The sequence below is a fragment of the Cervus elaphus genome, chromosome 9, assembly GCF_910594005.1.
Source record: "Cervus elaphus chromosome 9, mCerEla1.1, whole genome shotgun sequence".
In the NCBI taxonomy this organism is placed as follows: Eukaryota; Metazoa; Chordata; class Mammalia; order Artiodactyla; family Cervidae; genus Cervus; species Cervus elaphus.
In genome coordinates, this window is record NC_057823.1 from 108652980 (window position 1) to 108664017 (window position 11038).

Consider the following 11038-nt stretch of genomic DNA (forward strand, 5'->3'; position numbering starts at 1 on the left):
GACATTATTCCCAGGTTTGGGCTGCCATGGAGTCTCCAGAGTGACAATGGCTCCACCTTTAAAGTTGCTGTAACTCAAGGGGTGTCAAAAGCTCTAGGAATAGAATATCACTTACCCTGTTCCTGGAAAAACCAATCTTCAGGAAAGGTAGAAAAGGCTAATGACATTATTAAGAGACATTTGCATAAATTAACTTAAGCGATGTGGAAGTGACTAAAATTTCTACCCATAGCTTTTAATGAGGGATCAGACTGCCCCTAAAAAGGAAGGACTGTCCCCCTTTGAATGTGTCAATGGAAGACCCTTTTTATGCACAGACATTGTTATAGGCCCTGAGGCCTTATAATTAACTAACTATGTGACTCAGCTTTCAGCCTTTCAAGAGACATTACGGAAACTCTGGAACATGACTCCCGACCCAGCCTTTGAGTCAAGCAAGCCACTCTTTGAGCCAGGCAACGAGGTCCTGATAAAGACTTTGGGGTCTGGAGGCCAATCTCTCAAGCCCTTCTGGGAAGGCTCGTATCAGGTTATTCTTTCTTCTCCCACAGCTGTCAAGGTGCCAGGAATTGATTCCTGGGTGCACCACACTTGAGTTAAAAAGTGGCACCCTGACCAAAATTAACAATGTCATTTTTTGTCTTTATCCTCTATGTTTTCACATTTTACTTTTCAGATGGGCCTGATAATCTATGTGAGCCTGCTTCTGTTGACTCCAAAAGTCCTGAGTCTATCGTTTGACTCTCAAGACAATGCCTTCCTGTCCTGGGCTCATTCCTACGCTGCATTCCACAATCTGTCTAACTGCTGGGTCTGCACAGCACTCCCCTCTTCATCAGTTGAAGGCTTCCCATGGAGGCTTTCTCCATTTCAAGGAGAAGACTTTCCTCAACTCTATAAATATCTCCACCAACAACAATCACGTGTGATGCCTCTCTTTTAATCATGATATCTAGCAATCCTAAAATGGATTGGTGCAAAACTTTGTATTTTAACTATGGACAAAATGTGACTTTTAATCTTGCTTATACATTGTCTTGGTTTAATGACTATTTTGCCTTACATCTGTAACTGTGTACTGGATTTGTTTCTAACAATTTCAAAGCTTTTAAGTCACAAATGAATGTCCAGGCTCCTACGAATGCCACAGCCTCCTCCAGCTTGGGGCCCCTGGATCAGAGACCTTCTATATGAGGGTTAGCAGAATATGCTGCCTCAACAGTTGAGGGACAGTGCCCCATCACAGCAGGAAGTAGATATGGAATGAAAACAACGCCCCTTTCCCTTGGCAACATAATTCTGCTAAAAGAAAAGAGGGGGATAAGAGAGTCAATTCCTAGGCAGGTTGATAAACAGTTTGGGGTCTCCAAGGAGAGAGGGGCCTGGTGTTCTCAAGGAGGAGATAGGAATCTGGAACTCTCAAGAAGGAGGAAAGGAAAAACTTCTTTTCCCTCTACATTCCTTAGTCTTAGTCACATGAAACATTTGTTTCTTTAAGCCCAGGACTGATGATTACACAACAAACAACTCAGTTTAAACTCTATACTAGGGATTATATAACAACAATGTATCCTGCTTGAGGGCAGTTTCTCTTTCCTGAAAACCTTCTGACTAATCCTGATATCTTAAAAGGTATATTATGGGAGTGGGTCTAGTAGAATCTTTCTATTGTTAAGTTCTAATCCTGTTATCCTAAAATGTAAATTGTGTGAGTGGGTCTGGTAAAATTTTCACAAACTTGAGACATTCTTTTAATTTATTGTAATAATTCATTAAAAAGTATATAACTCCCTTGCTAACACTAGTGAGGGGGCTATTTCTCCATCCCCCTTCTGACGTGTATGTCAGGAGATTTCTCTGTGCCTTTTCACTTTAATAAAACTCTGCTACACAAAAGCTCTTGAGTGATCAAGCCTGGTCCCTGGTCCTGAAGTTAAATCTTTGAAGATCACAAATCCAACACCATTCACTAAGCTATCACTCTCACATCTGTACATGACTACTGAAAAACCATAGGTTTGACTAGACAGACCTTTGTTGGCAAAGTAATGTCTCTGCTTTGTAATATGCTATCTAGGTTGGTCATAGCTTTTCTTCCAAGGAGTAACCGTCTTTTAATTTCATGGCTGCAGCCACAAAAAAGAAAGAAAGAAAATGAAAACTACAGGCCAATATCACTGATGAACATAGATGCAAATATCCCTTACAAAATTCTAGCAAACAGAATCCAACAACATACTAAAAAGATTGTACATCATGACCAAGTGGGCTTTATCCAAAGAATGCAAGGATTCTTTAATATCTGCAAATTAATCAATGTAATACACCACATTAACAAATTGAAAGATAAAAACCATATGATTATCTCAATAGATGCAGAAAAAGCCTTTGACAAAATTTAACATTCATTTATGATAAAAACTCTCCAGAAAGCAGGAATAGAAGTAACATACCTCAACATAAAAAGCTATATATGACAAACCCACAGCAAACATTATCCTCAGTGGTGAAAAATTGAAAGCATTTCCCATAAAATCAGGAACAAGACAAGGGTGCCCACTCTCACCACTACTATTCAACATAATTTTGGAAGTTTTGGCCACAGCAATCAGAGCAGAAAAAGAAATAAAAGGAATCCAGATAGGAAAAGAAGAAGTGAAACTCTCACTGTTTGCAGATGACATGATCCTCTACATAGGAAACCCTAAAGACTATACCAGAAAATTACTAGAGCTAATCAATGAATATAGCAAAGTTGGAGGATATAAAATTAACACACAGAAATCCCTTGCATTCCTGTACACTAACAATGAGAAAACAGAAAGAGAAATTAAGGAAACAATTCCATTCACCATTGCAACAAAAAGAATAAAATACTTAGGAGTATATCTACCTAAAGAAACAAAAGACCTATACATAGAAAACTATAAAACACTGATGAAAGAAATCAAAGAGGACACAAATAGACGGAGAAATATACCGTGTTCATGGATTGGAAGAATCAATACTGTGAAAATGAGTATACTACCCAAAGCAATCTATACATTCAATGCAATCCCTATCAAGCTACCAACAGTATTCTTCACAAAACTAGAACAAATGATTTCACAATTTGTATGGAAATACCAAAAACCTTGAATAGCCAAAGCAATCTTTAGAAAGAAGAATGGAACTGGAGGAATCAACCTGCCTGACTTCACACTCTACTACAAAGCCACAGTCATCAAGACAGTATGGTACTGGCACAAAGACAGAAATATAAATCAGTGGAAAAAAAATAGAAAGTCCAGAGACAAATCCACGTACTTATGGACACCTTATCATCGACAAAGGAGGCAAGAATATACAATGGACAAAACACAACCTCTTTAACAAGTGGTGCTGGGAAAACTGGTCAACCATTTTTAAAAGAATGAAACTAGAACACTTTCTAACACCATACACAAAAATAAACTCAAAATGGATTAAAGATCTAAATGTAAGACCAGAAACTATAAAACTCCTAGAGGAGAACATAGGCAAACCACTCTCTGACATAAATCACAGCAAGATCCTCTATGACCCACCTCCCAGAATATTGTAAATAAAAGCAAAATTAAACAAATGGGACCTAATGAAACTTAAAAGCTTTTGCACAACAAAGGAAACTATGAGCAATGTGCAAAGACAGCCTTCAGAATGGGAGAAAATAATAGCAAATGAAGCAACAGACAAAGCATTAATCTCAAAAATATACAGGCAACTCCTGCAGTTCAATTCCAGAAAAATAAATGACCCAATCAAAAAATGGGCCAAATATCTAAACAGACATTTCTCCAAAGAAAACATACAGATGGCTAACAAACACATGAAAAGATGCTCAACATCACTCATTATCAGAGAAATGCAAATCAAAACCTCAATGAGGTACCTTTACACACCAGTCAGAATGGCTGCTATCCAAAAGTCTACAAGCAACAAACGCTGGAGAGGGTGTGGAGAAAAGGGAACCCCCTTACACTGTTGGTGGGAATGCAAACTAGTACAGCCACTATGGAGAACAGTGTGGAGATTCCTTAAAAAACTGGAAATAGAACAGCCATATGACCCAGTAATCCCACTCCTGGGCATACACACTGAGGAAACCAGATCTGAAAGAGACACGTGTGCCCCAATGTTCATTGCAGCACTGTTTGTAATAGCCAGGACATGGAAGCAACCTAGATGCCCATCAGCAGATGAATGGATAAGGAAGCTATGGTACATATACACTATGGAATATTACTCAGCCTTTAAAAAGAATTCATTTGAATCAGTTCTAATGAGATGGAGGAAACTGGAGCCCATTATACAGAGTGAAGTAAGTCAGAAAAATAAACACCAATACAGTATACTAAAGTATATACATGGAATTTAGAAAGATGGTAACGATAACCCTATATGAAAAACAGAAAAAGAGACACAGATGTGTAGAACAGACTTTTGGACTCTGTGGGAGAAGGCAAGGGTGGGATGTTCTGAGAGAATAGCATTGAAACAAGTATACTATCAAGGGTGAAACAGATCACCAGCCCAGGTTGGATGCATGAGACAAGTGCTCAGGGCTGGTGCACTGGGAAGACCCAGAGGAATGGGATGGAGAGCGAGGCGGGAGGGGGGATCAGGATGGGGAACACATGTAAATCCATGGCTGATTCATGTCACTGTATGGCAAAAACCACTACAACACTGTAAAGTAATTAGCCTCCAACTAATAAAAATAAATGAAAAAAAAAATTTTAACTCATGGCTGCAGTCACCATCAGCAGTGATTGTCACTGTTTCCACTGTTTCCTATCTATTTGCCATGAAGTGATGGGACCAGATGCCATGATCTTCGTTTTTTGAATGTTGAGTTTTAAGCCAGCTTTTTCACTCTTTTCTTTCACTTTCATCAAGAGACTCTTTAGTTCCTCTTTGCTTTCTGCCATAAGGGTGGTGTCACCTGCATATCTGAGGTTTTTAGTATTATTCCCTGACATCTTGGCTCCAACTTGTGCTTCACCCAGCCTGGTGTTTCGCATGATGTACTCTGTGTATAAGTTAAATAAGCAAGGTTACAATATACAGCTTTGATGTACTGCTTTCCCAATTTGGAACCAGTCCATTGTTCCATGTCCAGTTTTAACTGTTGCTTTGTGTGTGTGTGTGTGAATGGAAGTCAAGTGTATTTGAACAAAAGCTCCAACAAGCAAATTTGTCTCAGCAGAAGGCAGAGATCTGTGCTGACTTCAGCACAGACACTGATACAGTATAGCTAGTATTGGCTACTTTGCACCTAGTAGCAGATCACCCTTTCCATGGCTTAGCACATTTACAGAAAACTGTTCACCATGGAAGGACTTCACAGATGACCTCTGAGTGCGTGGCTCAGTCATTCACATCCCCAGCACTACTTCCACAGTCCCAGCTGGCATCTCTGTCAGCCAGACTCCACTGCCTAGAGAAAGGCTCCAGCATCACCACATCCCAGGGGCAGCTGGCTTCTCCATCATTGCCATGCCCATGGTCGCTCTTCCCTGCAGTAGGGGGAGCTCAGCCTCAGGACCCGCTCATCTCAACCAAAACCCTGGGAGCTGTGCCTTCCCAACACAAGCATCACCTCAAAGCGCCGTTTTCTAAACACAGAGATTCCTCTAGTTAAGCCTATAAGCTAAGAGTAATCAAGGAGAAATATGCCTAAAGCTTGATCTGGTTAGTGTATATGAAATAAAGCACACTTTATAAATCAAGTCCTTACAAAGGAAAGACTTAGATCCTGGCCAAGTCAGGGTAAACCTACCTGGAAAGACTGTCCCGTTTCTGCAGAGGTGGGCAGAGTACTCGGGACATGAAGCCTGTACGTGCTTTTGGTGCAAGCCTGGGAAGCTGGAAGGACCCAGCCAGTGCTGGCAGGTGCAGCAGCAGAAACCTGTCTGTCAACACCAGCCTGGCCCTTCTGCCCTGACCTCACAGTGCAGCTTCCTTCCTCACTGAGGAAGGAAGAAAAAGCAAGCTGCACTGTGAGCATTTATTCCCTCTCCCTGGTCTCAGGCCCAGGATTGCAAGGGAGGCAGGAGTTTGAGTTTAACTTATAAAACTAACCTTTCCCTTTTGCCCCCTTGTTTTTGTTTGTTTGTTTGTTTGTTTGTTTTGTTTTGTTTTGCTTTTGTTTGTTTGTTTATTTGTTTTCCCTGAAGAATCAGGAGTGTTTTCTCAGTTGCTCTTTCAAGGCCTTCTTGCTTTCTTGTTACAGGATCCATAAAGCCCAGAATATAGAGAAGTTCAAGTCGAGATTTGCCACGAAGATGTGAAAGGCCCTGGGGTAAGACAGAGACGCCAGCAGGGGAGCCACAAAGTGTCCACGCAGGACAATGAGAAAAGGCTTGCCAGTTGCTGTTTTACATGCTCTTTGCAGCCATTCCACTGCATAATTCCAACCTAAGCCTTCTTCAGCAGGTCAGGTACAGGAATACAGCTGTCTGGCATGAGCCTCTCCAGCTTGAAGGTGGTGATGACCAAGGCCAGCGTGGAACCCTTGAGCTGCAGCAGCTGATGGCCCACCACACACAGCTGCAGCTGGCTGGTCAGAGATTCTACATAGAGAGGAGGATCCCTCTGAGGCCTCAGCTCCTTCATGTGGGGCCAGTGCAGGACCACCAGGGTGTGCAATATGGACAGAAAGTCCAGCGGCATCCTGATGTGAAGGTCCCCATGCAGTTTGTCTGAAACAGCCAGCTCCATCCTGAGCAGCTCATTCAGGGACCAGCCAGAGCCATTGTGCTTTATGAAGTCTTTTATGTGTGGAATCAACTCCATTCTTCATTAACTTCTGCGGCAAGTCTCAAGGAAGAAATTGTGACAACGGAGTAAATGCTTGTTTATCTTTACTGAAACCACGAGGTGGCTGAAGACAGTGAGAGCCTGGTGAAAAGTGATACACCCACCACATTAACAGATTGAAAGATAAAAGCTACATGATTATCTCAATAGATGCAGAGAAAGCCTTTGACAAAATTCAACATTCATTTGTGATTAAAAAAAAAAAAAAAAAAAAAAACCCTTCAGAAAGCAGGCATAGAAGGAACATACCTCAACATAGTAAAAGCCATATATGATAAACCCGTACTGAACATTATCCTCAATGGTGAAAAATTGAAAGCATTTCCCCTAAAGTCAGGAACAAGACAAGGGTGCCCACTCTCACCACTACTATTCAACATAATTTTGGAAGTTTTAGCCACTGCAATCAGAGAAGAAAAAGAAATAAAAGGAATCCAAATTGTAAAAGAAGAAGGAAAACTCTTACTGTCTGCAGATGACATGATCCTCTACATAGGAAACCCCAAAGACACTACCAGAAAATTACTAGAGCTAATCAATGAATATAGTAAAGTGGCAGAATATAAAAGTAACACACAGAAATCCCTTGTATTCCTATACACTAACAATGAGAAAACAGAAAGATAAATTAAGGAAACAATTCCATTCACCATTGCAATGAAAAGAATAAAATATTTATAAATAAATCTACCTAAGGAAACAAAAGACCTATATGTAGAAAACTATAAGACACTGATGAAAGAAATCAAAGAGGACACAAATAGATGGAGAAATATACCGTGTTCATGGATCAGAAAAATCAATATAGTGAAAATGAGTACACTACCCAAAGCAATCTATAGATTCAATGCAATCCCTATTAGGCTGCCAATGGTATTTTTCACAGAACTAGAACAAATAATTTCACAATTTGTATGGAAATACAAAAAATCTCAAATAGCCAAAGCAATCTTGAGAAAGAAGAATGGAACTGGAGGAATTAACCTGCCTGACTTCAGACTATATTACAAAGCTAGTCATCAAGACAGTATGGTACTGGCACAAAGACAGAAATGTAGACCAATGGAACAAAATAGAAAGCCCAGAGATAAATCCACGCACCTATGGGCACCTTATCTTTGACAGAGGAGACAAGACATACAATGGAGAAAAGACAATCTCTTTAACAAGTGGTGCTGGGAAAACTGGTCAACAACTTTTAAAAGAATGAAACTAGGACACTTTCTAACACCATACACAAAAATAAACTCAAAATGGATTATAGATCTAAACATAAGACCAGAAATTATAAAACTCCTAGAAGAAAACATAGGCAAAACAGTCTCTGACATAAATCACAGCAGGATCCTCTATGACCCACCTCCCAGAGTAATGAACATAAAAGCAAAAATAAACAAATGGGACCTAATTAAACTTAAAAGCTTTTGCACAGTGGAGGAAGTTATAAGCAAGGTGAAAAGACAGCCTTCAGAATGGGAGAAAATAACAGCAAATGAAGCAACTGACAAAGAATTAATCTCAAAAATATACAGGCAACTCCTGCAGCTCAATTCCAGAAAAATAAACAACCCAATCAAAGAGTGGGCCAAAGAACTAACCAGACATTTCTCCAAAGAAAACATACAGATGGCTAACAAACACATGAAAAGATGCTCAACATCACTCACTATCAGAGAAATGCAAATCAAAACCAAAATGAGGTACCATCTCACGCTAGTCAGAATGGCTGCCGTCTAAAAGTCTATAAACAATAAATGCTGGAGAGGGTGTGGAGAAAAGGGAACCCTCTTACACTGTTGGTGGGAATGAACACTAATACATCCATTATGGAGAACAGTGTGGAGATTTCTTAAAAGACTGGAAATAGAACTACCATATGACCCAGCAATCCCATTGCTGGACATACACACTGAGGAAACCAGAACTGAAAGAGACATATGTACCCCAATGTTCATCGCAGCACTGTTTATAACAGCCAGGACGTGGAAGCAACCTAGATGTCCATCAGCAAATGAATGGATAAGAAAGCTGTGGTACATATGCACAATGGAATATTACTCAGCTATTAAAAAAGAATGCATTTGAACCAGTTCTAATGAGGTGGATGAAACTGGAGCCCATTATACAGAGTGAAGTAAGTCAGAAAGAAAAACACCAATACAGTATATTAATGCATATATATGGAATTTAGAAAGATGGTAATGATGACCCTATATGAGAGACAGCAAAAGAGACACAGATACACAGAACCGGCTTTTGGACTCTGTGGGAGAAGGCGAGGGTAGGATGATTTGAGAGAATAGCATTGAAACATGCATATTATCATAAGTGAAACAGATCGCCAGTCCAGGTTCAATGCATGAGACAGGGTGCTCAGGGTTGGTGCACTGGGATGACCCTCAGGGATGGGATGGGGAAGGAGGTGGGAGGGGGCTCAGGATCAGGGATACATGTACACCCGTGGCTGATTCATGTCAATGTATGGCAAAAACCACTACAATACTGTAAAATAATTAGCTTCCAATTAAAATAAATAATTTTTTAAAAAATGGTCAGGGAGCAGTCAAAGGTGCTCTCAAGGATGCACTCAGTTCTCAGGAGCCACAGCACAACTTCCCCAAAGCAAAACAAACCCTGCCCACTGAAGTGGCTGCCCCCCGCAGATGTGCCCTTGCGGGACCTGCTCAGGTCAGCGGCAGCCGGGAAGGCCCCTGGTTTCCTGCAGGAGCCGGTGGCAGGCGGGGGTGGGGGCCCCGTAGGCGGCGAGAGCGCCCCGCTCCTGGAGCTGGTCCGCGTAGGGCAGGGAGCCCTGGAGAGACCTGCCCAGACCATGTGCACAGACACGTCCCCAGCGGGGTGGACAGTGGGGGGCGTGTGCCCAGACCTCCCTCTGAACTGGCGCCTGGACCAGGGTCTCACCACCAGGCCCAGTTCTGTGGCAGTGCCGCCCTCCGGAGACACGGCTGTGTCAGGGCCTGGCTGACTGGTGTTTCCCGACCTGCACACAGGTTTCTCAGGGGCAGGTCAGCTGGTCTGCTATTCCCATCTCTTGAAGAATTTTCCACAGTTTGTTGTGATCCACACAGTCAAAGGCTTTGGCATAGTCAATAAAGCAGAAGTAGATGTTTTTCTGGAATTCTTTTGCTTTTTCTATGACCCAGTGGATGTTGTCAATTTAATCTCTGGCTCCTCTGCCTTTTCTAAATCCAGCTTGAACATCTGGAAGTTCACAGTTCACGTATTACTGAAGCCTGGCTTGGAGAATTTTGAACATTACTTTCCTAGTGTGTAGGATGAGTTCAATTGGGCGGTGGTTTGAACATTCTTTGGCATTGCCTTTCTTTGGGATTGCAATGAAAACAGCTTTTCCAGTCCTGTGGCCACTGCTAAGTTTTCCAAATTTGCTGTTTATTGTTTACTTGTGATCAAAAGGAATTTGACTAAGATATCATCAGTCTCCTGCTCATAGTGCACTTTATTTTCAGATCCAGTACCCAGAAAGAGGTAAGGGCTCCTAAATTGTGACTATATATTCCTAAACCAGATTTGCACCCTTGAGTTTCATAATCAGAGGGGGGAAAAAGGTATATGTCCCATTCATTTTCTATCTGAAGAGCTTAACACAGTTCGTGGCACACAGTAGGCCCTTAAGAACATTTTTTTGAATGAATGGAATGGAATATATTCCCATTAAATTTACAGATACCTCCAAGGAAATAACTCTGTTTCAGATTTTGGAAAGTGAGATCTAAACATAGGCTAACCTCATAATTCAAGGAAAGACAAAGGAAGTCACTGGGCAAAAATCCTCTCCTGTTACCACCAGCATGGCTCTACAAACCAACCTGAATCTGCACCTAACCTCTCTGACCTGCCTCCGGATTTGAAGGAAGATGAATCCTGGCTATTATAAAACTCAAACCTTCCATTTATCCTCTGGATCCCTCTCTAGCCCTACCTTTTCTGTGAAGTTTTCTACTCTTTAATGAATCTTTAATTTCACTCTCTTTGCATGACCGTTCTCATCAGCATGGAAATACTCCCTTATGTCATAACAAACACACACATGTATTCACACACACAGTAACTTGGCATCATAGCCTTTTCAGTTATTGATCCATTGATCAATCCTCTTGATGGAAAACCAATATACAGCTTTCTATCCTCTCTCTCTACTTGCATAAACCATTGCTGGAGA

General features: G+C 41.3%; 1 pseudogene; it reads right to left on the bottom strand.

Annotated features, from left to right (window-relative positions):
- The window catches only part of LOC122700839, a 39868-nt pseudogene extending 31203 nt beyond the window's left edge, over positions 1–8665 (bottom strand).
- Positions 8666–11038: the final 2373 nt, after the last annotated feature.